At 53.9% G+C, this 26,728-nt stretch overlaps 1 protein-coding gene across 16 annotated transcripts in view; it reads right to left on the bottom strand.

The window, feature by feature from the left end:
* The window catches only part of CUX1 (cut like homeobox 1), a 352,709-nt gene that overhangs the window by 249,842 nt on the left and 76,139 nt on the right, over positions 1 to 26,728 (bottom strand). The gene's annotated exons all lie outside the window — the stretch shown is intronic.

Below are 26,728 nucleotides of genomic sequence, written 5' to 3'. Positions count from 1 at the left end.
GACTTTATCGCAGCCCCAGGCCCCAGGCTCTGCCGATCGGCTTCCATGGGCTCGTCCGTCCCACACTGATCAGCTCCTCTCCTCCGGCACCAGTGGACCTGTACCCAGCACTAACCAAAGGGTTTGTAGGGAAAAGGTTCGAGTTCGGGGTCATTCCCAGGATAGTGAGATTACTTTGGAGGGAAGTTAGCCACGTTTCGATGCCTTGCCAGAGCATCTAAAATCGAGTCCTTGCTCTTCAGGCGCCCTCACCCACAAGCACCCCCCACCCCTGTGCCCCTGGCTGAAGGCGGGGACAATGCAGCCGATGCCTTTGGGGTTTCCTTTGCTCTGCAGCTGCTCACCGCCAAGCCTGCGTGGAGACTGCTCCAGAGAGCTGCCTCTTCGGGCTGACCTGACTCGCACCCAGCCCTCCCCGGGCCGGAACCAGCCTGGAATCTAGCTGAAAGCCCAGGGCAAGCTCTCTCCATAAAGTTAAGACGTCAAGGCCCACCTGAGATGCCCACAGGGGACACGTGAAATGGGCCTGGTACTGCCCTTGGCTTTGGGGCTCAACCACCGAGACCCTCCCTCTTCCCCCGCCCCCTAGCCTCAGAACTCTAAATCCAGCACTTGCTCTGCGCGGAGCCGCTGCTACTGACCCCTCCCCAGACCTCCTCCTCCTAAGCGGCCCCCACTCTGTCCTAGAGCTTCTGGCGGCTCACTGGCCACCCACGATTGCTCTCAGGTCCTGGAGCTGCTCTGCTCACGGGTCTACACGTCGTGCTAGAGAATGCCAGCCCCTTCCAAACCCACACCTCTGTTTGCCTCCTGCCAAGTGCCTCCCCTCCCCCGCCCCCAGGCCCAATGGGGAAAGATCTAGAACTCATGCTTTAAGTAAGCAAAGGCCTCAGCTTGACTCCAAGACAAGCCCTTCCCCTCCGGTGTTCCCAGCTGGAGGAGACAGAGCCAAAGCTCCTCCTGTCACTCAGACCCCAGGAAGGAGGCAAGAAAGGCATGGGCCCCAGGCACAACCTCCAGAGTCAGAACCGTGCCGCTGTGCCAGCGGGTCAGGGCCACGCCGACCTACTGAGTCTGGCCCAGGCCAGCGCCTCCTCCCTCTGGCCCACGGCCCTGGGTCAAGAATCCTACGGATCCTGCCTGTGTCTTCCACCCTCCAGCCTCCTTCTCTCAGCACTTACAGCCAGAATCAGGCCCTTAGGACACGCCCGGGGGACCCCGCTCCCAGGCAGAACGTCAGCTCCGCGAGGGCAGGACTGTCCGCTGTCCCCCAGCCCCGACCACAGCACCCGGCAGAGAGAAGGCGCTCGACAAAGACAGGGTATCCGTGAGCTCTTGAGCAATTTTAAATAACAGTAAATTAACTCCTGGAAAAAATTTACAAAACGCAGCAGAGAGGGAATTTACTCACAATTTAAAGAAAATTATTAATGACTGTTTTGATTTATTCTATTTTCCTGGCACGAACTCTAAATTCCACTGAAGGACTTCGGCCGTGTTACGCTTTGTATCTAAATGATAGTGGATGTGTCGAAAGCAAACAGATCCTGGAGCTCAAACTTGCAGAACGGGGGCCTGGCCTGGGCTGGAGCAGGCTGCAGTCCCAGGCCTTCGGTGGCCCTGCCCCGCGTGCCCAGGAGAGGCCACGCCCGATCCCCCTCCTAATTCACACCTGGCAGCTGCCCCAAGGCTTGTCAGTCTCTGGGCAACTGCGAGCTGGACAAGAAGTGCCAAAGCCGCCTTGGGGGTGAGGACGGCAGCTTGTTTTGCACTCACAGGGCATCTGGTCTTAACTCTGGGCACTGGAAGAAGCAAGGCTGACCTCAACCCATGTGCTCTTACCCAGGCCAAACTGCAGCACCTGGATCCAGAAAAGGGGCCCCCTTATCTCATCTGCCAGGCAGGAGCCTGGAGGACATGGGGGGGGGGGGCTGGCTCTCCCAGGTGCAACCCGGCCGTGGCCGCCTGCTCCCTGGGGCGGCCCGGGGGTCTACTGGAAGCCAGCGGGCCCCTCGAGGAGTCAGAGCACCAACCAAGAGGCACAGGCTTTATTAAAAACAAAAGCAGAATTGCTGACAGACAGACACGTGGTGGCAAAGGATGATGAGGCCGAGGAGACGTGCAAACACTGCCCTCCCGGCGGGAGCGCTGTGGGAAGGCCCGGGCCCAGCTGCAAGGCTCAGTTTGACAGTCCGCTGAGATGCGCCCACGAGTGGGGCCCATTTCCTTCGCCTGTGGAGGGAGGGGGTGCACAGAGCACCGGTTCCTCTGGGGGTTCACGGGCTCCCACGGAAAGCAGAGGAGAGGTCCGAACAGTGACAGGGCTCACCCTTCTCGGCTCCCATGGGGCCCTGGGCAGGTGAGCCGGACCGTGACACCAGGTGTTTTCCCGCCTTGTTCTCTACTCCCCAGCAGGGGCCGGGGGGTTGAGGGAATTAGCACCCCTGTCTGGGGTGCCTCGCTCGTGGCTAAGGCCATCCTAGCGCTGATCGACCCCGCCTTGGGACAAGCAGGAGTCTGCTTCCCGTCCCGCCCGGCCAGACGCAGAGCAGAGCTGTGGTCCAGCTGGCTTGGCGCGCGCCTCCCACCTACCCCCGAAGGACCCCCGCTGCTTCCGGCCCCCTTTCTGCAAAGAGCCGCTGGGAGGGACTGAGGCAGTGTCTCTCTGCGGGGACCAGCCCCTCCCAGGCCTCTGACAAGGCCGGGGTCACCCGCACCTGGGAATGGCTGAGCCCAGGAACCCAGGGAGAAACAGGCGTTCTCTCCTGAGTCACCGCACAGTGGAGGCTCTGGCAGGAAGCTGCGGGTGGCCCAGCGGTCATGTTGTGTGATTAGACATGGTTTACTTAAAATAACAAGCAACCTGAGCTTCCACTGAGAGGAGCCCGGCTAAATGCACCCAGGGAGCCAGGCGCAGGCCCACTACACAGCCGGGAAAAGGGCAGGCCAGGCCGGGACAGAGCCGCTGGACAGACCTGCAAGCTTGTGAAAGAACAGAAGCGGCAGGACCCCAGATGCCCTGGCAACCAGTTGGCCCTTTTCAATATTACCGAACCGAACTGAGCTTGGATATGCATCTAAGCCCAGAGGTGTGGGAAACGCTGTTTGCAAAATGCCAACGGCGGTTATCTTGCGATGGCAGAACTTGGGGTGACCTTTTCTTCATTAATTGATTGTTTTACAACTGGCCCATGTTATCTTAATAATGAGGGGAAAAACAAAGCTTTTTTTTCCCTCCGTCCCATTTGGAAAAAGCAAAGACATGCTCGCTCTGCAGATGGTGCTCTGGACAGAGAGGTTTCATGCACCACTGCAGGACGACACACGCATATTTAAGTGCAGCGGAGACAGAATCAACAAAAACTTAGGTGCCTGTGCAAAGCCCAGAGCGTTAACCCGATTTTCACAAGTTACTTATTCATTTCTTTAGCAGTATTTACTGAATGCCCTTGTGACTGGTATTGCCACGGCAAGAACCGAAACAACATTCTGAACCTCCAAGGGCCAAAAGGTGCCCACAAACCTACCACTGTCTTTTTTTTTTTTTTTGGCCTCGCCCATGGCACGCAGAAGTTCCCGAGCCAGGGATTGAACCCATTATCACCACAGCAGTGACCACGCCAGATCCTTAACCCACGGAGCCACCAGGGAACCAATGCCTTTTTGAAACAAACAAAATTCACACGGTTGGAGGACACTGCTCCACCCGACTCCGGCCCCGCTACCTCTTTCACCCCCCAAATCTCTGAGCCTGGCTCGCACTTGGCTTCCTGCCCGTGACACATAATACTGAAGAGAGTCCATTTGAGAGAAAACACTAAAACTGGGCCAGAAGATGCCCAAAGAAGGGCTGAGTTCAGCCAGATGCATGTTGGAAAGCATCTGCTTACTTGCTCAGAGTTAGATGAATTGTTCATTTTTCTGCAACTCAGTATAGGAGCATTTGCCAGCATGGGAAGGAAAGCCAGCACGCGGTACTAAGCCACAACGACAGGGAGGTAGCCTCGACGGTCTAATCACAGCCATCGTAAGATGGACAGATTTCCATCCAGGTTGAACTGAGTTGCAGAGAGGTGATCAAACAGCAGCCAACAGAAGCAACATTTGAACCCAGATCTGTGCTTCTCCAAAGCCACACAACACACTCGCACGCACGCACACACACACACACACACACACACACCCCCGAACGCTGCACGCTGGCTCTCAGAGGGTGCCCGCCAGCTGCCAATGGGCAAAGGAGAAACAGCAGGGGGAGAAAAGTCAGGGCGGTGGGATCTTCAGGCGAAGATGCTGCTCTCTTTCTGTCCTAAGACAGGTGGTTGGCACAGGGACCGGGCGACAGAATGTCTCCCCTTTTCAGCCAGCCGTTTGGTTTGGAGCAGACACCGCCTGAAGTGCAAATCCTTTGCCAGAATACTGGTTACAAGTGGAGACCGGAAGACACACCTGCAGAACCTGGACTTTTTGGACTGAGAATTCCGAAACCTGGATTCCGGTTTCACTTATTCTGTGAAGCACATGGATGACCGGCGTGTCTGCGTCACAGACAGGACAGTTTCCCTGCTGGGAAGCGCCTGGCCCAGCCTCGCCGCCCCACCCTGTGAGCTCTGGGAGTCACCCTTCTCTCCCTTAGTCACGCTTTTTTGGAAGCCCTCCAGCCCCTGGGCTAAACCTGCAATACCCTAAAAAGGGAGGTGAGCAGTGCTTCTAGGATTGAAGCACATACTGGAATGAAGGCTGGGCGCGTTTCTGCCCCAACGATGGCAAAATCAGATCTGGGAAGCCGTGTGTGCCGGCGCGTCTGATAAAAGGGCACTTACACATCGCCACCGACCCAAAGGCACGGAAAACCGGGTGGGGGAGGGGAGGGGAGGCGGGGGGCGGGGGGACCCTTTCCCAGCTCCGAGCATTTTCTAGTCTTTTAAGGTTTGCAATCAACTCTGGAATTTAGCAAGGCGAAAATGCCCCTCAGAAGCAGGGGGTCCAAAGGCTTAAGCGGGGTAATTAAAACCTCAGAATTCTTCAAAGAATGTTATCTTTTGCCGAGTGGATATAATAAAGGCTTCATTACTGCGCTGTGATCCCAGCATGAGAGGAAGCAGACCCAGCTCAGGAATGCCCGGACATCAGAACGGCCGGACCGGAGAGGAGGCAAATCTGCCCTCGCAATCGGGTTATCAGACCACAAGGGCTGGACTGCGAGCTCAGCGAGAACGCAAATCCAGTAGCTTGATGAAATTAACTTCAAGAAATAGATTCCACTGAGATATTTAGTCTTTTGAAGAGCTCGCTTGCAGCGCGGAGCAAATGTGCTAGATGGTTCTACCTCCGTCTTGGAGATTCTCCAGGAACAATGGGAGAGCCGCACAGTCTACAGGGGGGACCCCACCTCTAAGCGGGGCTCGCAAAGGCAGTCTCAGTGACAAAGGCCAGCCCGTGTGAACCCTGGGGAAGTGCGGGCTGGGACCAGCAGTGCACTAACTTTCCCTTTGCGCCAAACTCTGCGGCAAAAAGCCGGAAGGAGCCTCCAGCCGGGCTCCTGGGTCCCCTCCTCCGAGTGAGCTGGCGAGCTGTCAGGGCTGGGGCTCCACCAGACCTCAGGTTGACAGGAACAAGCTGCCCCCGCTGGCTGCTTCCATGGAAACGAGGTCAGATTGGCAACAAGCCCCAGCTTTAAAGGAGCCACCTGCCTCAAGGAAGCCCGGCACGCTGCCCTTTTCCTTCTGACTCTTCAAATTTACGGCGTGGAGATGAGCTGTGCAGGGCAGCTGACTGCAGGTGGGGGCAGGGCAGACCCTTCCGCCATGTCCCTGCTCCTTTGATGGGGTGTCGTGCGACTCTGGGCAAGCTGGTGTCCCTCTCTGTGTCTGTTTTCTCCAGAAAAACCTGACAGGGTGGGCAAGTGACTGCTAAGCCCCTCCCCCACCACATCCCCTGCTGTGACGAGAGCATCCTTGGGCGGGGGGGGGGGGGGGGGCCTCACTCTGCACACATGCATCCGGGCAGGCAATCAACCAACCAATCACTAGATTCCACCAGGGATGGAGAAGGATCCGAGGTATGGTTCTTACCTTCCCAGAGCTAGAAAGTTGGAGACGTCACATGACTTAAAGGCGAGAGGAATGAAATGACAAGGTAAGGAAAGCCTAGGAGAGCACCCACAAGTCAGAGAACAAAGGGAGCAAGGCACCCACCTGCTGGGTGTGGCTGCCACCCACCTCCCACACCTGTCGCTCGGCGCAGGTGCAGCCTTCTGGCCTCACTCGCCGCCTCTGACCCCAGGGCCCTGGCAGCCTCTGGGTGAGCTCGCTTCCAGCAACTCTCACGTCCATTTTCCCTTTGGGACCCAGGACCAGAATCAATCAGCTCTGCCAACGCACTACTAACCCTGCCCTCTTCAAGGAAGACCCCTCCCGCTCAGGAGGGGGAGAGTGGGGAATGCAAACAGAAAGGCGAGGGCACTGGCTTGGCAGGGATGAAAGTGCACGTGCCCAGCCTCCTTAGCAAACCAGTCCGGGTATCAGGCAGCGCTGGGCGCAAGGCTGTGTGCAGCTTGAAATGTCCCTGGGGACTGGAAATAGGGGCTCCCGAGATGAAGTGCGGCCTGGCCAGTTGTACACAGCTCACCCCGCTGTGGCACATCCGTGCAAAGGAACTCTACTCAGCACTGGAAAGGCAAGAACAGGAGTTTCAAATGCGTTACGTTAAAGGAAAGAAGCCAGACTCGGAGGCCATGTGATCCATTTATATGACATCCCAGAAAATGCAAACTGGAACAGAGAAACAGACCAGCGGTCGCCGAGGCCTGGCGGGAGGGAAGGGGCTGTCAGGAGGCACAGACGAATCTGGGGGATGAGGGAGGTGGTGGTGCATCACGGTACCCGTCTGCCAAAATTCGCAGAAGCAGACACCGAAAACGGGGTGAGTGAGTATAAACCTGACTTTAAAAAAAAAAAAAAAAACTCTCCCCAAGTGAAGGATTGATTTCACACCAACATCCCTATGCCAGTAGTACAGAAGGAATAAGGGTGTAGCCAGAAAGGGCAAAACCATTCCCACCGACCAGTATCTTTAAAACCCCACAAGTAGGAGTTTCCGTCGTGGCGCAGTGGAAACGAATCCGACTAGGAACCATGAGGTTGTGGGTTCGATCCCTAACCTCACTCCGTGGGCTAAGGATTCGGCATTGCTGTGGCTCTGGCGTAGGCCAGCGGCTGTAGCTCTGATTAGACCCCTGGCCTGGGAACCTCCACGTGTCTCGGGTGGGGGCCCTAAAAAGCAAAAAAAAAAAAAAAAAAAAAACCGAAAAAGCAAAAAACCCCACCATGAGTAGCCAGACCAGGATACGCACTACGATAATTATTATTCGCCCTTCCCCCAGCTTTTGTAGGGGGGTGGGGGGTGGGTGCTAGGTTGGTGTTCAGAGCATGGATAGAAGACAGAAAGAATTTTCTCAACTTAAGATTATCTCCCATGATTTATAAAAAAATCTTCGGGGTCGGTTAAACTCAAATCTGCTAGAAAGTGCAAGGGATGATAAAATGAATAAGCAAAAAACCACTCTTATCGTTGATGGAAAAAACAGGAGACTCGCTAGGCCTGAGAGCTAGTTGCGCGGGTCCCGTATTCCGGGGGTACGAGGGCAGAGTGAGCAGAGCTGGGCTGGGGGGCCAGGCTCGCCGGCTCAGACCCTGAGTCCGCAGTGCGTGACCCGCTCTGCGACCCCAGGCAGTTCAAGCTCTGCAGGATGGGGCCTCTGCAGCGGCCTGGGCGGGGGTGGGGTGGGGGGGCCCGATGTGAGCACAGTGCCTGGCGTGCCATGAGCCCTGCGCACCAGTGCGCGTGCCCACAGCCATGCTTTCTGCTTGTAAAGCTGCTTTAAGTGATGGAAAGAAGGGACACGCACGCATGCGCACACCAGCAGGCTCCCACTTGGAGGCGCTGTAAAGGGCCCGCCAGCACCACCACGTCCTCCCCCGGCGGGGCCTCAAGATGAGGTTTCCACCCTTTCCCACACTCTGCGGGACACCTGCCCGCAGCCCCGCTGGCCTGGGGTCCTGCTCCCTCCAGGGCACCCCCACCAGGGGCTCGGACCTCTGAATGACTCTGCCTAAACCAAACCTCGATCTTTGGTCAAAAATAATCCTACCGACGCCTAGTACCATCTCTGCGAGAAGCACAGAGGCTCAGCCAGCCACAGACCTCACCTCCCTCACGTGCGGAGACTGGACCCGACAACCTCGGAGAGTCTTTGCTGGTCTGCGCCTTTGTGATCACACCGGTTTCCAGAGGTTTCCGGGGCCCCGAGATTGTTCCCAGCCACCCCCAAGCGTGGCAGTGCTAACATCCTTCGCACGCTGCTTCTCTGTGCTCAGGACAGAGGCTGACCCCGCTGGCGCGCCCTGACCTCTCCCCTGGTCTCAGGTGAGAAAAGCCAACGACAGCCCTTCCTACACCCAGTGTCCTCATGGAGGGAGGACTCGTCCCAGCTGGGGAGGTCGCATGAGGCTGGCTGCCCCAACCGGTCTCTGAGAAGGAATTTGAGGCGCTGGTTCTAAATGCAGGTCTCCAGGCCCTTTCCGGGGCGGGGAGTCATGTCTCACTATGTTTAGGGTGGGGCCCCGGGGCAGGCAGTTTTATACACACACAGGAGATTTTATAATTAGCTAAATTAGGAAAATACTGACAGAGGGTGGCTCCTGCACGGCTGGAAGTGAAGCTGATTTCTTAACCTTTAAAATTTGGAGACAGGAGAACCTTGGCTTCAGGACGTATAAGTAACTGGCCCTGCATGATTTCAAAAGCATCCAGGCTGGGGCAGGTCTGTGAGGCGACAGGAAGCCCAAATGCAGCCTGTGGGGCCACAGGGTCCATCGCCTGTCCTTTGCCATCCCCAACAGGCCACCCACCATCTCCCCGCACCTGGTGGGCAGGCTCTACCCTCCATCCGAGACCTCCCGCCTCCCCCTCGCCCCCTCCGTCTGCTGTGCTTTGCCAAACCTCTCTCCCACCTTCTCCACGACCATTTTAAGCTTGTCCCCTCTCCCCCAGCACTTAGCCCCCTGCTCACCCTTCAAGGACAACTTCTATTTCTCTAGAAAAGCGGATGCCACTCCCAGGAAGGTAGATCCCCTCTCCTCCCACCGCTGCGACCTTGACCTTGCTCTAGAATAACATCTCACCACACATGGTTTCCCCTCCCCTGAACTAGAACAGGCTCGGGTCCCCTCACGGTGTGAAACTGCCCTCCTAAACCCTGTCCTTCTCTGGTCACGGTCCTGCCTCTCTCCGGCCCTTCTCAGCAGAGACTTTCAAAATTCACCGTCTCTCCTTCCCCAGTTCCACCATCAGTGCCGCTGGAACTTGGTCCCGTCTTTCCATTGAGTGGCTGTCTCCTCCCCCGAGAGGGCAGGGGTTGCGACTCTGTTCCCTGCTGCGTCCTCAGCGCCCAGCCCAGAGAAGGTGCAAAGAGACGGCTAATTTCAGAGGAGATGCCCGCTCTCAAGCCCAACTGTCCTGGCTGCTGTCATTCTTTTTTTTTTTTTGTTAGGGCCACACCTGCAGCACATGGACATTCCCAGGCTAGGGGTGGAAATGGAGCTGCAGCTGCCAGCCTATGCCACAGCCATAGCAACGCCAGATTTGAACCTTGTCTGCCACCTACACTGCAGCTCACGGCAACGCAGGATCCTGAACCCACTGAGCAAGGCCGGGGACCAAACCGGCATCCTTTCGGATACCAGTCAGCTTCGTTACTGCTGAGCCACAAGGGGGACTCCTGGGCAGCTGTCATTCAGGTCCACTCCCTCCCTAAGGGAAGCAGCCCCCCCTCCTCCAGCCCAGAGAGATGCTGTTTTCGCCTCCCTGCTCAGAGGACACAGCAAACCCAACTGTACTTTGGCCAGAAGAAGTAACTTTAAACAAACCCAAAAGTTTACTTTGGAAGGGAGTTAATAATAAAAGTTGGAAGGCATCTTCGGGGCGATAAACACCTCCTTTTTCCTTTCACCCAGCCTCTGGCCCAGCACCTTCCCCTGGTGGAAATGTTTCTGGGACACAACCACGGCCACTGACTCCAGGAAGGATGGAGCAGGGGAAGAAGACATCACAAGAAAAGCCATAAAGTGAGTCTCTCATCTACTGAAGGCTGCGATTCCACTCCCATAATCTACCTTCATCTTTCTTGTAAGTCAGGAGAGGCTCTGGTCTGAGAGCTGGGTTTCTAGAAGTCGGACCTATTCGGGAAGCCCCGCACCTCACCAGGAAGGGCAAATAATAGCCCCCAATTTCCAGAAATACGTGCAGAAATGAAAGCGGCACCTTCTGAACCCAACGGAAATTATTCTACATGTAGAAGCTTGTCAGAGCGATATAACCTGAACCAGTGTCTCGGATACTGAAATAATATGATGAAAACAAGGCTCTTTGAAATGTCAAATCAGCGGTGTCTTTAAAATAAACAAAAACAAAAAGCAAACTGTCATTTCTTTTAATGCCTAACTTAAGTAGGAAGGAGTCAGAGAGACGTTCAAACTTCTGCAGTTCACGTGCACTTGCAGAACAGAGTTTGAACAGGTTAAACTCTGAATTTGTAAACATGCCACGACCCTGTGTTCTCTGCAACAAAGGGACTGAGGAGTCTACAGACCTCCTGACAAATACATGTAGGCTCCCTGGGGACTTGGGGGGAGGGAAGCAATTCCTCCTCTGATTGGCCACAGTGATTTCAATGGGCTGTGGTGCATACGCTACGTTGAAAACATTATTAAGCAGCCGAGGGTGGCCGGGCAGCGAGAAGCATGACCAAATAAAACACATTTCTTCAGAAAACTGGAAATGGCCCTTCTGGCTTTCTACCGACCACAAAAATCACTTAAACTTTTTTTTTTTTTTTTAACAATACAAAACAAATAATTTTTTTTTTCATCATCTCAAACTAAAGCTGTAATACAAGTTTTCCTAACTTAGGGCTAGAAGACCTAATGATTTTATTTTTAAATGTCTGGATGAAAATTAGAAAAGACTCAAAGGTAAGCCACAAGTATGTGAACGCACCGTGAATGTTGCTATTTCTGTTCAAGCACCAAATAGTGTAAATGAATGAATATATTCATCTTTGCTTTATAACCGAAACGGTCGATGGCATTTAGGAAATTCAAAAATTAGTAAAACACAGTTTTATTTTCTGTGCAACATGAAACCTATGGGAAAGTATCTAGAATTTAGGATGATTTTAACATTTTCTTCTGCCAGTTTTAATTTTAAAAAATAAAAGAAAGAATAACAATTAAATCTATTAAGAAATTCATGATAATTGATAATGTGGAAGTATGGACTTAATACGGGTAGCAGAGAAAAAAGGTCAACAGCCAGCTCCACGGTCTTTTAATTTTTTTTTTTAAAGGAAAGTGTCCACTTAAGTATAAATACTAACAAAGGCACTGTATTTTTTTTTTCTTTTTAAGATCCTCAGGATCCCTGGAATAATGCCTGCCAACTAAAACACCTACTATGAATTTAGTAATGGGTTATGCAAACATAAATTACAAGGCTAGACATTTTAAAAGGAAAAAAAGGTGATTTATTGCCGTGCTGGAGACACGGCCGGATAGAAGCACTATTTCAATTTTCCATATATTCCTCAACACTGTAGATGTGTTAATGCAAAAAGAATTTTAAAATAAAAATTACTCTCAACTCTCCCAGTCCTAACCTATCAGTTCCTTTATGGGTGGGGGTGGGGGTGGAGGTGAGCATGGAACTCACTTCCCGCTCTTAACAATCAAGCAAATCAGTAAGAGCCAAATATTCTTTCTAGTTTCAAGGGCAACTGGATTTGAAAGAAAAAGGGAGAGAGACACACAGTTCCCTTCTAACAACAAAACGAGTTAAACGCCCACGTTCTGTTCTCCACTCTGTCAGCCCTGGTCAGGTTTTGCACCGACATTTCTCTACCCCATTCACACATTCCTTCCTTTTTTGGTTTCCTGTCACTGTTGGAACCAGTCATTTCTTTCTTTACCGTGGCACAGCCATCATTTGAATATACATGAAATACGTTTCCTGGGTTTTGCTTCCCTATCTTCAAAGCAAACAGAAACATCCTTGCTGTCCACTTTGAATGAGAGGGAACAGAAGCTACTGCCCGTCGCCGCACAGGTCATGGGAGCTGCATGGGGCTGATGAAACGCCCTGGACACACACGGCCACAGCAAAGAAATCTTCATTTTTCTTCCGGTGGCCCGATGGTTGACAGCTTCATGAGGGGTCATTTTCCAAAGCACACGTGGGACCGGGGACCGACGAGCCTGCCTCAGAAATAAGCTTGCAAACACTCCACGGACAAAGAAGGCAAAGGCACCAACGATCGCCTCTGTATCCTGGCGCCGTGCGTTCTTCCCCAGACAGGCTACCTTCCGTCCACACACACACACACACACACATACACACACACATGCGATATGGGTTCCTGGCACTTTGATTATGTGCACACACCTGACTCCAGGGAGACAGGCTGAGACCAGCCCCATATTTCAGACAAACCAAACAGCCAATAGACAGTAATGGCTTTAAGCTACTGATGACCGGGGCCAAAAATGAAGAACCACTTAATCTTCTGAAGGAAACTGTCAATGTTCCGAGGCCCGCAGCCGACCTTTCCCCCGATCGTAATCACAGCCACCTATGATAACAGAGCGGGGTTTATTTTTATGCCTGGCTCCAGACTACAATGATCAATCCTTCACTGTTGACTGTTCCGTGTCCACATAACGAACCCGAGTGAGTTAGGAGTGTGTCGGTTTCATGGATCCCTGGAGTCACATGTGCAGTGAAAGTCACCCAAGTATAAGATCTAGAGGAATTCCATCCAAACTCTATAAACACTCCATAAAGGCTCTCCAAATTAATCTACAAATCCGATGCTTTTCCAATAAAAATCCCAACAGGATTTTTTTATTTTTTATTTGTTTCAAAAAAAATTTTTTTTGTCTTGTAAGGCTGTACCCACAGCACATGGAGGTTCCCAGGCTAGGGGTCGAATCAGAGCGACAGCTGCCAGCCTGCGCCACAGCCACAGCAATGCCGGATCTGAGCCACATCTGCGATCTACACCACAGCTCACGGCAATGCCAGATCCTGAGCCCACTGAGCGAGGCCAGGGATCGAACCTGCGTCCTCAAGGATGCTCGTCAGATTCGTTTCCACTGAGCCACGACGACGGGAACTCTGCGACACAATTTTTTAAATGGCCCTGAATAAACGATTCTAAAAGGAAGCACAGTCGAGGTGGTTTTGGAGAACAGTGAGGAGGTGGCCTTCCAATACCAGACCTCAAGACTTGATAACGGTATGGAAAGAATACAGTAAGAATACAGCAATAATCACAGCAGTGCGGGCTTAGACCAGGAGCCTAGAGGCGGGCGTGGGACCTGGCAGAGGCGCTGAAGCTGATTCTGGAGAAAGGTGGACGCCACAGCAAATGGTTCTGGGACAAGAGTCCCTCAATGGACAAGATAAAATTAGAGCCTCACCCAGCCGCTGTCCACACCATGCATAAGACACAACAAAAAAACCAAACTTCACGTCTAAAACGGGAAAAAAACAGTCCCCCCTGCATTAAAATTAAAATCTTCCAGGTGACCAAGGATGACACAAACATAGTAAAAAGACAGGCCACGGCCTGGCGGGGAGCAGCCGCCACGTACACACGCAACAAAGGATCCAGACTCGGAAGATTAACATTTCCTACGGGAGCTCCCTTTGGGGCTCAGCGGAAACCAACCCGACGAGTATCCTTGAGGATGTTGGTTTGATCCCTGACCTCACTCAGTGGGTTAAGGATCCGGCGTTGCCGTGAGCTGTGGTGTAGGTCGCAGACGCAGCTGGGATCCCGCGTTGCTGTGGCTGTAGGGTAGGCCGGCAGCTGCAGCTCCGATTCGAACCCTAGCCTGGGAACTTCCACATGTCGTGAGTGTGGCCCTAAAAAGCAAAAATAAAATAAAATAAAATTTCCTACAAGTTGGTAAGAAAAGAGCAAACAGCCCTATGGGAAAATGGGCAAAAGATACAAGCAGTTGAGACACAAAAGAGGAAACGCCAGGCCAGTCACGGTACACAAGGATGCGCACTCACACTAGAAACGAGGACAGCCAGCCGCAAGCCAGCAAGGATGTGGCCGGAACAGGTACCGGGAGCCCGCGGCCAGGGCGGGGGCGAGGGGTACCAGCAGGTAGCTACCGACAGCGCCACCCGCCTGGCCAAGGGGGACTGGAGACCACACTTCTAGGGGTTCCCCCACACACACCCCAGGACAGGCATAACAACAAAGAAAAAGTGTCGACACCAGCCAACAATCCCTGGGAGGGCAAGGGATCGAGGGATAGGTCTTCCCTGGTCCAGGCACGGGTGGGGGGGGGGGGGTTGAACTGAAAGAAGGCAGGCGTCAGAGGGCACGCGCTGGCCTCCCGCTTGTGTGAACAGTGAGAGAAGGTCTATATCGTGATATCCATTGTTCACGACTGTTTGTGAATATGCATGCACATCGCTGAGAGTGCGAAAAGCACATGGTGATGAATCAGTATTAGGATGGGTTTACATCTGAGGAAGAAACGAGGGGGAGGCATGGAGGTGGGATCTTAGCTGCCTTGTTTGAAAAAAATAGGCATCAGGGAGTTCCCATTGTGGCACAGCAGAAATGAATCTCGCTAGGAACCATGAGATTGTGGGTTCGATCCCTGGCCTTGCTCAGTGGGTTAGGATCCGGCGTTGCCGTGAGCTGTGGTGTAGGTCGCAGACTCAGCTTGGATCCTATGTTGCTGTGGCTATGGCATAGGCTGGCGGCTGTAGCTCCAATTGGACCCCTAGGCTGGGAACCTCCATATGCCATGGGTATGGCCCTAAAAAGCAAAAAAAAAAAAAAAAAGGAGGCATCAGAAGCAAATGGACAAAACGTTAATATCTTTCCGGTCTGTCAGGAAGGGCACTGAAACGAGTGCTTTGTTTTTACGCTTTTTTGGTGTGCTGGAACTATTTCACATGAAACAAATAAGCCCAGTTACATGGCTTTGCATATAAAAGGACTAGATCATGCAGGTAAAATCCTACATGGGGCCTGTGAGTGGGGCCCTGGGGAGGCAAAGGCTGCCCTGCTGGCCGCTCCTTCAGATGTTCTTGGAAGACACACGAGTCAGGGTCTGTTTGACTCAAAATATCTGTAGGGTTAAAATGTGTCCAGTATCTTATAAATGCAGCCTTCCTGTGGCGCAAGGTTGAACGTGGAGAGGGAGGTGTCAGGAGCTGAGGTCGTCCCCGCCTCCAAAGCTGGGGGGATCCCCAGGAAGAGCCCAACTGTCGCCAAGAGTCCAATCTCAGGACACCTGACTGTGGACACTCTTGGCAGCAGGCAGTCGCCGAGTGGACGCATCAGTACGGGGTTAAGTGGGGGCCCCAACTGGACCTCAGACCTAAAACAGCGACCTTTCAAATGTGAAGTAGGGGACCGCCAGGATGGGGGCCTGCAGCTGGAAGCTGCCCTAGGATGCAAGTGACCGGGAAGTCTGGCTGCCTGGGGAGGGGGGAGGTAGGAGAGACGGCTCGGCTCCGGGGACCCATCCCACAGGCACGGGGGCTCTGGGTGCCTGGACCACAGCTGTGGGAGTTTAGGAAGGGCGCCCCAAGGGCCTGGACCCCCACCCCCAACCAGCTTCTCCACTTCTGAGCTGTGGACACCCCCACCTCCTGTGCCTGAGAACTTCCTCCTCCTGGAAAGGGCTCCGGGTCCCTCTCTTTGAAATGGAGAGAAACACTGCCGATTTCACAGGGATCCTGCGAGTGCTGACTCGGCCAATTCGGTTGGAGTCTTCAGAACCGTGTTCAGCATGCAGTAAACGCTCAGGAAGTGTCCGCTGCCGTCATGAGCTTCCCCTGCTGGGTTCCTGCACCAGCAGAGCCCTGCACAGGGAGCTGCCCTGGTCCACACCAACCGCACACGGTGGGATCGCCGGGCCTATGTGCCACGTGTAGAATGAATTCCAAACAGAAAAGCCCCCAGAGGAAAAGCTAAGTGAGGCCCCCAACAAGAAGAAAGGGCGGCAGAGCCGTCTTGGGCCCCCGGAGAGGACCAATAGGCATGAGCCAGAGGGCGAGGGAGCCGACCGGGCTCTAGGACCCTCGGTTCTTGGCCACGCAGCATGACCATCAAGCTAGAGAGGGGACCTGGCCTGCTGAGACCTCAAATCCAGTCCCTGGCAGAACCAGCGTCAGGACTCACGTGTCCTGATGCCCAATAAAACAGTCCTGTACCTGCATCAATGATGCCTCGGTGTCTTCCCGCTAAAACAACACTGGACCACAGACAAAACGGTCACACGCTGCACCGCGGGCGTGTCATGTTCCCTATGGATTCCTTTTTCTGCAACTCGCGTTTTCAAACCAAAGCCCAGAGCCAACAAGAGTCAATAACACATGTTCGCTGATGAGCCCTGACCGTTCTCAACTGGAGCCCCCTGGGCAAAGGAAGAAAAACCTCGGACAGACCTCAGGGGGCAGAGGGACTTGTCTGATCGTCGCTTTCTTGACTGACAACATCTCAAAACGGAAGGGGAGGTTTTCCTGTGCTTTGGGTTTTAATAATTTCCACATGGGAACCAGCGTGTTCAAGCAAATGCCGCATTTTAGCCTATCCGCGCCTCCCTGGGTGCGACAACACCCTTTAAATGAAGATCTCATAGCGATGCTTTTTATATGATAGGTCAGATACTTAATTTTTTTTTTTTTTTTGGTTGTTTTCACAACCAAATGGAAAGAGAAATCACTTTGATGGAAGAGAAATCACGTACAATGAACTCACGACAGCTCCACCTTTGGAAGCTAAGAGGAGACGGTCTGGCCCAGCGGCGATGCCCAGGAGTCTGCCTGCCCGGTAGGCAGGCGGCTTGCACCCCCTTCCCCGGGGGGCCGGGAGGGGCTGGGACTGCGATGCACTTAGCGTAACACGTGGCCCTTAGCACCTGATAAATATTAATAAATAATGGTTCACCACACTTGAGACCCCACTTGCTGGCTTTCACGTCGAGCCGCGGCACCGAACAGGCTGCCCCCCACAAGGATGTTTCCTCGGAGGCTGTGAGCTCCTCTCTACACCCAAGTTACCACCGTGTCCTGCGGAGAAGGACACTCTCCGTTCAAAGGGCACCTCCGCCGAGGTCGTTACCACAAAGACCAGCTCGGGGCTACTCCCAAAGGACAGCTTCCCAAGAGAGGGCCTAGCAGCGAATATTTCCGCTCCGTGACCAGCAGAGAGAAAATGACCCAGACGCAGACAGAAGGAGCAGGTCTCAGTCTTAGGGAATCTACTCGAGTCTGCCCCGGAAACTAGGTCTGTAGATCTACTTTATGCTTTAACTCTTTTTTTTTTTAATTTCAGTGTTTGTTTACAGCTTTCTAACCAGTGAACACAATTTCTCCCTTCAAAAGATTAGATTTTAATAACATACACTCAACAGGCCATTTATTGAGCGTCCACTATTTGCCAAGGTTATTCTGGAGAGTCTGCAACGTTGTGTCTGACTCATAATAACTCTGAGATAGTTGTCATCACTCCCATCTTTTGGATGAGAAAATGGAGGCTCCGAGGTTACACGGCTCAGCATGGTCTCAGCTCAACGTCCACGCCACATGCATCGAGTTACAGCCTTTTCCTTTTGACAGTTATTAAACTCTCAGATAATTTGTCTGTTCTACTTAAAATAGCCCTTTGAAAGCTGCTAGACCCACGGAGGAAGCAGTGCATGGGCTCAGGAAGGAAAGGCAAGGCCAGCCCCGCGACGCTGCAGCGAGGGCGTCGGGACAGGCCGCTCCCGGGCAGACGGTGTGGCGGGTGGGGCTGCAGAGCCCGTGCTGCCCCCGGGCAGGGCTTCTGAGCCGGTCCGCCTGCTTCCTGTGTCACGAACACAGACCTGGAGAGTAACTCTTCACTGATTACCTAAGAACCCCCTTTGCGGGGCCAAAGGCAGTCGGACAAAGTAAGGGCCCCCCCAAACTCAGATATCTACCAGCCGGACGTTCTGCGACCGAGGAGAAAAGCTCCCCCCTGAACGTAGGAAGCCAGGGGCCGGCGTCTGGTGTCTGAAAGTCAGGTGATCACAGCAAATGGAGGCCGACAGGCTTTAAGCTGAAAGAAAACCCTGCGGCTGAACACCCATCCAAATGCATCCCGGTTGGGGCAGGGGGGTTGCAGGGTGGGGGGGTTATGTGCAAAGGGTCACTTTCTACTTTGGGGTGCAAGGAACTGCCCCAGCTCCCTGCAGACCCGTCACGCCTCCACACTCACTGCCACACTGTCCCCTGAAGTCATCCTGTGTGTCATTTGTCTACGTGGTCACTGCCTGTCTCTCTGTGCGAGCTGGAGAACCTTCTCTCGGTGCCTGCGGTACCTCAGAAAATCAGACAGCTCCTGGCCCCAGGAAAGGGCCCAGAAGCACTTGCAGAAGGGTGGGTGGAAGGACAGAGCACAAGGAGAAAAGAGCCCCTGAGCCCCTGCTGTGTTCCCTACTCTGAATTCATTTCACCTGCCCAGCAGCTGGGACGCTGTCCGTTCCGTGTCTGTACAGGGGTCTGGGTTTCAGAATGTTGAGTGACCTTGGTGAGGGTCATGGGGCCTGAACATCCAGGTCCCCACTTGCCGGCGCTCCACTCCACTCCAGCCCGGGATTGGCCGTGGACCCTCCAGGAATCTCACGTGCTCCTCAGTACGACCCCTCCCACCTCCCCCCCCTTTTCTTTTCCCTTGGCGGTGCTCAAGGTATACAGTGGTTCCCAGGCTAGGGATCGAACCCACACCGCAGCAGTGACAACATGGGATCCTTTACCCACTTAGCCACCAGGGAACTCCTTAATATGACCTCTTGAAGTAGGCAAAATATATGCGTGCAGCTGAGGGAACTAAAGCTAAGTTTCTAGTGGGGCAAAGACATGGCTCACTCCATCGGCCCCGGCCCGAGCTGACTCCTCGGGCGCTTGGTGCCTCTGGAAAGCGCTGCAGGGTCTCTCTGGAATGCAGGGGACGGCATGGCCACCAGCCACTATGACTCGGGGCTGAATTACGTTAGAGCTGCTTTCATTATCTACCCATTGCCCTCAAGGCAGGGGTCTCTCTCCGAGGGACCCAAAGAAACCAGAAAATAGCCTCTTGAGTTGATACACTGGCTTCGAGGTTAATTGGTAACAGTTAAAAGCTCGCTTTTAATTTTTAAACGTCTTCCAGTTAAAGTCTTATTATAACGTAACGGTGGGTGATTCGAGAATGATTACAGGTCCAAGTTGATTACCTGGGCTTCATCATTTTGCCACCTATAGGAGTGGCCTGTTCCAAACCAAGGTGACGACTGCCAAGATGAAATCCACAGGACCCTTTCATGTGGGAATTTCTTCAGAGGATAACAAAGAACAGGTGAACAAACCACCTGAGCAGGGATTCCCACACCCCACAAGGAAGGCATTAAACAAATAACACTTTGAGGTATAATTCACACACCTTAAAGCTGACCCTGATCAAAGAGTACAGTTCAATGGTATCTGGCAATTTCACGAAGTTGTGCCACCATCACCACTGCTAATTCCAGAATGTCTTGATCATCCCCAAAGGACACCCCACGAGCATCGGCAGCCACTCCCCAGCCCCTGGCAACCCCTAATCTACTTTCCGTCTCTGTGGGTTCGCCTGTTACGGACACTGGATGCAAATGGAATTTAATTTCACATAAATGTGGCATTTTGTGTCTGGCTTTTTTTTTTTTTTTTTTTTTTTTTGCTTTTTCAGGGCCACACCTGTGGCACACAGAGGTTCCCAGGCTCAGGGTCAAATCGGAGCTGCAGCTGCCAGTCTACACCACAGCCACAGCAATTCAGGATCGGAGTCGTACCTGTGACCCACACCACAGCTCACGGCAACACCAGATCCTTAACCCTCTGAGCGAGGCCGGGGACTCGACCCACATCCTCACGGATACTAGTTGGGTTCGTTACCGGCTGAGCTACAACAGGAACTCCTGGCTTTTTTTCACTGAGCAACATGTTTCAAAGTTGATCCATTTTAGAGATGAATAATATCCACTGTACGGATAGATCACATTTTGCTTACGGATTCCTCCAGCAGCGGACATTTGGTTGCTTCTACTTTTTTAACTATTCTGAATAACCCTGCTGTCGACAGTCACGTTCAAGTTTGGGTGTGAACATGTTTTCAGTTCCTTTGCATCTACACCCAGGGATGGAGATGCCAGGTCAGAGGGTAATTCTATGTTTAACATTTCGAGGGATTGTCAGAGAAAGGCATTTCTTGAAATTTTAAAAAATTCTGTCCGAAAAAATAAAATCAAAGTGTTAAATAGAACTTTCTCCGCCAATTGGAGAAATGAATCTTGCAGAGCAATATAATTAACATTTTAAAAGATTCTGTCTTGTAAAGAAAAGATGCCTGGACGAAGGCTATAAACGTGACCATCCAGCCTCCACGGCACTCAAAGCGCACAGCTAAATACACACGACGGGGGCGCAGCTCCGGCCCGCAGGCCCTTCCCCTCGGGGGCGGGAGAAAGGGATTGTACCAGAGCTGCAGAGTCGGCGGAGGGGCTGCGGCTAGGTTCCTGGACCCTGATGTGAGCGCTGGGGGGCGCTGGACTGTTGGTGTCCACCTGCCTCCCTGCCCCCCCGCCCCCATCTTCCAGCTTTCAGGCCTCCTCCCCCATCACTGTCCTCCCTGACAGGCCCCTGTCCCCGGGGGGGGGCCACAGCTGGTCTGCCCTCCTCTTTAAAAGTCACCATTTGTCAAATCGGCACAGTGGGTCTTCAATGAACCCACTCCCATGGCCAAGGAGGTAGGAGGCAAAACCACGCCAGCGCTTCTCGTCTCCCGAGCGCGCTGGCTTTGGAGTCTCCTGTGGACGGGAGCAAACGTGCAAGCCACGCAAGCCTCCACAGTGTCAAAAGTAGAAGAGTTAAGAATTCAGTCCGTAAACACACAAACACGGCCGGTTGTGGTGAAGAACAGCAGAACGCTGGTAGTTTAAAAAGCCGGGGGCGTCACCCGGGGGCTCGTTTAATCCTCAGGCCAAGGGCACGACGCCGGGAAGGAGCATCCGCACCTTGGCCACCTGCCTGGCCCGGGACCCCTGCAGGGCCACGCAGGGCAAAGACGCCCCCGGGCCTCCCGCCGAGCCGCAGCCACTCTCGAGGCAGCCAGTGTGTCCATCTGAGTCGCAACTTTATTTTTAAGTGACTCTCTTTTTCCAGGCTGAGTCACTCCCTGCAGTGGCTATATAAAGGCTGGAGAGGCAGTGACTAAATGCATTTGGGCCGGGGCCACAACTATATATGACTGCCCCCTCCCTCCCCCAGCCTGCTGACTCCTTTCTCACAGGGAGCGCACACGGACTCAAAGTTCGCAGCGCCTTCCCGTCCTGCCGTCCCCATGATCCCCATCAGCTCCGTCCTGCCGTCCCCATCAGCTCCGTCCTGCCGTCCCCATCAGCTCCGTCCTGCCACCCCCATGAGCTCCGTCCTGCCGTCCCCATGAGCTCCGTCCTGCCGCCCCCATCAGCTCCGTCGTGCTGTCCCCATTGGCTCTGCAGACAGGGAGCAGGAGACCAGGGGACGCACAAAACTTCGCATCCACTTAGGAATCCACCCTGATCAATAGGATGACTGGGGACGTCCCGAAAGAGGCCGCTGTCCCCCACCTCTGTCGCCCCCTCCCGTCCCCACCTGCCGCAGCTGGCAAAAAATTCACAGATCCAGTTCTTTCCAGCCTTGACCCAAGGTTTCTTCCCAGGTCGTATCTCAAAAAAGACTCCTAATTTTATTTTTTTGTAAGTTTCCCAAGAATGTAAAAAATCAGAAAAACACTCCCACCAGAGACAGAGAGGGCAGATGAAGCTTCTGGCCCTCAGGAAATGAATGCCCGCGAACAGGCGGTTATGTCAGCAGGAAAGAGAATGTTCCCTCATGGAGCTGCTGGGCCCAGCGACCCAGGAGGCGGGGCTGCGAGGCCGCGGCCGACACATCACGCCTGGGGCCACCTTCCCCGGTGGGGACAGCGAGGAAGCGAGGGTGGAGCTCGTGCTGACCCCAGGGAGCTGTGCCCTGAATGCTCAGAACAGGGGCTGCGCTTTGCCCAGGACGACAGCAGCGAGCGACGGTGACGGGAGAAAGAGGCCACGTGCCTTTGGGCAGGAGAGATGCGGGAACCAGACTCAGGATGGACCAGGTGGTGGCCCAGGCGTCACGAGGATTATCACTTGAGAGCGGGAGAAGTGTTTAGGCAAAAATACATCGGGGGGGAAAATGACCAACGAGAGCTGCCGGATTCCAGCTCAGTTTTCAAACGCACAGAAGACCTGGGACCCCTTTCATAGGAAACAGAGGTGAACCCAGCAAAGTGACAGTCAGATGCCTAAGACACACTCTGGGGCAGGAGCTGGAAACTCTGCCGACAGAGAAATGAAGCCTTAAGGATAATTTTATGATGACATTGAGGCATCTCAAGACTGAGGTTTTCCTCTTGTTCCCCAGAAGGGATGGTTCTTCTATGACTGGGGGGGAAAAAAAAGGGCAACAAAACCAAAAACATCCCTGTGCTCCGTCTGGAAGCAAGTCTAACACTGAAGCCTTTCCTGTGACGGTCCAGCATCACATTCGAAGCGCTGGAGCGGGTGAGCTGGGAGGGCACCCGCTGCAGACGGCCCGGGACCTGACTCGGCCCCCGACGCTTGGCCCCTCGGGGAGACAGCACCGCCTGGCAGCCAGAAGCACTGACTCAGGGGCCAGACTGCCTGGGTTCAAGTCCCAGCTCCTCCTCATCAAGATGAACACTGGTCTCAGGAGGAAACAAAATTTAACCAAACAGAATCGTGAACCCCTATCTCAGTACCGCCCATGGGGAGAGAACTCAGTTTCCAGGAGTTGGCGTGGAGCCCTGGGCTGGTTCTGAGCCGTGCCTTGCACACCCCTGGTGATCTAATCGGCCACTGGGTTTATCAATACAGAGGCAAAGGTAACCCTGCCCGCACCTCGGCTCTCTGATTAAAGCAACAGCAAAGCAAAATCCCAGGGTTCGGGCCCACACTGAACCCACGGTTCTGACACTACCAGGTTTGAGGGCTTCAAGAAAGCTACTGCCAGCCCAGCCTTGCTCTCCACCAGCCTCGGGTCGGAAGAACATGCCACCTGGCCCAGAGGGATCTGCCCCGCTGCCAGCCTACAGGGTGCCTTGTCATCGAGTGTGGCCCAGTTCCGCCCTGAAGCCCCCACTCCTCAGCACACAGCCCCTCCCACACGCACCCTCATCCCCCCGGCCCCAAGCTTGGGCACAACTAGAAGGAAGGTCAAGGGGAGACACACACAGAGCTCCCGGCGGGGCACACTGAGACCCAAGACCACCGAGGCGTGCATGCCTTGGGGCTGGGATCTAAGCCAGGCGCTCCCGGATGAGTTTCAGGGGGTCCAGGAGAAACAGTGTGCATTTCTCAGGGCGGCAGGTCCTTAGCATCCACCAGTGTTTCAAGAGTTGAGAACAAAGGCTCGAAAGGCAGCCCTGTTCACCTAGGCAAAGAATCACTGCAGCTTGTGGGGGACCTGGAACTCGCCACCACTGATCTGAGAGTGTTTCTGGGGCGAAGTCTGGGTTCAGAAGATTCCGCAGACACTGTCCTAGCACCTGACATGCCTTATCTGCATGTTGTACTTGCTGGTAAGAATCTAGGTAACTTTTTTGGAAGAGGGATAACATATCAGCCCTAGGGCCATGCTGTCTGGCAGGTGAAAGGTGCTCAGAAATGTTTATAAAATGTTTAACTCTTACTGCAAACCAACTTTTGGAACAATGTGGGTGAAAACTACCTACACTGTGTGTGTGTGTGTGTAAGGTCCCCGAGCTGCCTTCGAGCAGCAGGAATCAAGTGCACCACGTGTGCTTCACAGCACGTGTTCCAAGTTAATGCTTGTAACAAACATGTACTAGGTTCTTGGTGCCAAGCCTGGGTGGAGCCCTCCACACACACACACACACACACACACACACACGCACACGCACGTGCGGGCGCTACATACACACAGCAGCCCTGTGAGCTGGCCTCTGCCATTACACTTTTTATAGGTGATGAAACTGAGACTTTGGGGGGTTAAGTCATTTGCCAATGTCACCGCCAGTGAGTCACCTGCTGTAATAAATATAGAAAGTGATACAACCTAGAAACACCTCCAGTCTTTTACGTTCAATTACCGATCATTAACTCAATAGGGAATGGATATTTCGTTACGAATTTTTTTTTAAAAAAAGGTCTTCTTCAAAAGGGACTCTTTTTGAGTTAAAGAAAGGCATGAACTTTTACATGCAGCGCAGCTGCACCTCCTTCCGCTTAACTACAACTGACTTTAAAGAAACACAAGCAACAACATCAGCTGACGATGAATGTGTTCTCTTAACGACATAAAACTGAAACTGAAAGGACTTCATTTCAAACAAAAAGATCTCCCAGGCTCCGGCCCCCGCTGTGTCACCTGTCTCCCAGGCTTGTCCCCATGGCGGCGCCACCTGTGGGGCCCTGCCCACTCCCACTTCCCCTGGACCCGGGCTGTCCCAGTCGCCCTGGGCAGGGCCAGTCTGGGAAACACAGCCTCACTCACCTCTGACTTCCCCTTGGATGAGGCCATCCTGCCTACTGGAGATACTAGATATTCAGCAGACACTGGGAGGCTACTGTCTTTTCTCCCAGAACAGAGACAGCGGGGCTCGCAAGAATCAATGCACTGGAGACGCCAGAAAGACCCCCGGCCCCGGCTCGGCCCCGCCGGCCTGGTCCTCGCCCAGCCCGTTGTGAGGACCCCTGTCTGTGAACACGCCCAGAGATGCCTTCCCTGCCAATAAGCCAACATTTTTGGTTTTTAACCCCCTGAGAACAAAGTTCTAAGCAACCTTCATTTTCACACGGCCAGGCTCTAGAAGTGTCCCCCCTACAGTGTTAGTCGTCCTCAGCTGTTGACTAATCAGAAGAAATGACCAACGGCAGAGACAGGTCAGGCTCCTCCGGACCAAAGCCCCAGACAAAGTGACCATCTGACTGCTCTGGGTCCCAGACCCTGCACTCATGAGAGCACCCCCGCCCCCGACATGCCACCAGACCCTTCCCACCAGAGGACCCCTATGCAGCCCCTTCTGTGACCCTAAGGGACCTTGGCTACAGCTACCTGTCCCCACCGCTGCCCTGGACTTAAGTGGTTTCAAAATTTACAGGAGTTCCTGGTTGGCTGGTGGCACAGCCGTCTTCTCTACGGGGCCTTGCCTCAGGGTTCCTGCGGGGACCCCCACACAGATTTCAAGGCTGGACCTGGGATGAGGAAACGCCAGGGGGGCCTCGCGTGCAGGGGCCAGCATGCGGCCTCACCCTTCCTCGCATCCTGGAAACGCCTTCCAAGGGGGAGGGGCCCGAGGGGCAGCAGCTTTGACCAGCTGGCACAGTCGGGAGCCAGCAGGACAGCAATGTCTGTCCCTGCCAGGCGGGGTTCTGCGCCCCCTTCTCCGTGGAAGACGACATCTAAAAATGTGTCCTGAAAAGAAATGCCCCAAACGGCATTTCCCCACCAGGCAGCCCCTCCGCAAGCCTCTTTGATTTCCTGGGATTAGGAGATAAAAACCCCTCGTCTGAGGCTGGGCATCTTCGAATAACCGGCATGGGGGTCAATGTAAGCTGTGGGGGCCGGTGGCCAGTTCCTGCAGGAGCGGGCCCTCCGGGAAGGTCTGCCCTGAGCAGCCCAGGAGGAGGAAGCCGCCCTGAGACTTGGCTGCTCCTGCCTTTGCTGGAGCCGAGGCGGGACGTGCAGACACGCAGCTTCCCCGCCAGCAGCACGGAGGGCGGCACGCCCCAGGCCTGGATTCCTCCAGCCTGCGTGTCTGATCTGATAAAACATGGAAGATCCACAGGGCAGGATGGGGTGCCCAGAGGGTAAGACGCAGTGGGGCTGAAATTGCTTTAAACCCTCAGGTGGGTCTGCTCCTAGGGCCTTCTTTCTTTCTGCTGGACGACTGCGTGGTTCCTCTTGAAATATTTATTCTGAAAACAGAGGGTTAATGACTTGTTTCCCCAAATGATTCACGATAACACTCCCTTAAATAGCAAGCTCCTCTGAAACACTTAAAATGAGCCCACTTTTAAAAATTCAATTCACACGTCATTTTTCAGGACTATTATAAAAGAGGCAGCCTTCCCGGAAAGCAGCTTCTCCCCCAGGCCTGTTCCTTTGTGCTCTATGGAAGAGTCTGGAGGCCTAGGAGCCTCTGAGCACCGGCAAAGCCTTCACACCGAGTGGAGGGTGCAGAAGGCCGGGTGGGAGCCCAGGACACGAGGACCCCCCAGGGGTCCAGCGGGCAGAAGCTCTGGAAGGCAATCCCCGCGTCTGCGCAACTGTCTGTAACAAACTCCCCTTTCTTCTGATGTCTGCTGAAGCCTCTGATAGGGACTGAGGGACCAGGGCGGGGGGCTGAGAAAGCAAAGCAGGAAATGGCTGTCCAACCACTCTAGACACTGTCTCTGAACACGTCCTTTCCCCCCAAATTAGAAGCACATGAAGAGCACATCACAATGCCCTTTAAAGCACATTTCAGGAAACCCAGAGGCGGGTACGAGGCCCTACCCGACGAAATGTCTGTGGTGCAAGAAGCGCAGGCGTGTTG

Source organism: Sus scrofa, chromosome 3 (genome assembly GCF_054392235.1).
Source record: "Sus scrofa isolate SSC_HxYL_T2T_F1_AM1 chromosome 3, Sscrofa_HxYL_maternal_Yorkshire_Landrace_v2.0, whole genome shotgun sequence".
Taxonomy (NCBI): domain Eukaryota; kingdom Metazoa; phylum Chordata; class Mammalia; order Artiodactyla; family Suidae; genus Sus; species Sus scrofa.
The sequence above is the reverse complement of the archived record's forward strand: the minus strand, read 5'-3'. Positions and strand labels throughout refer to the sequence as shown.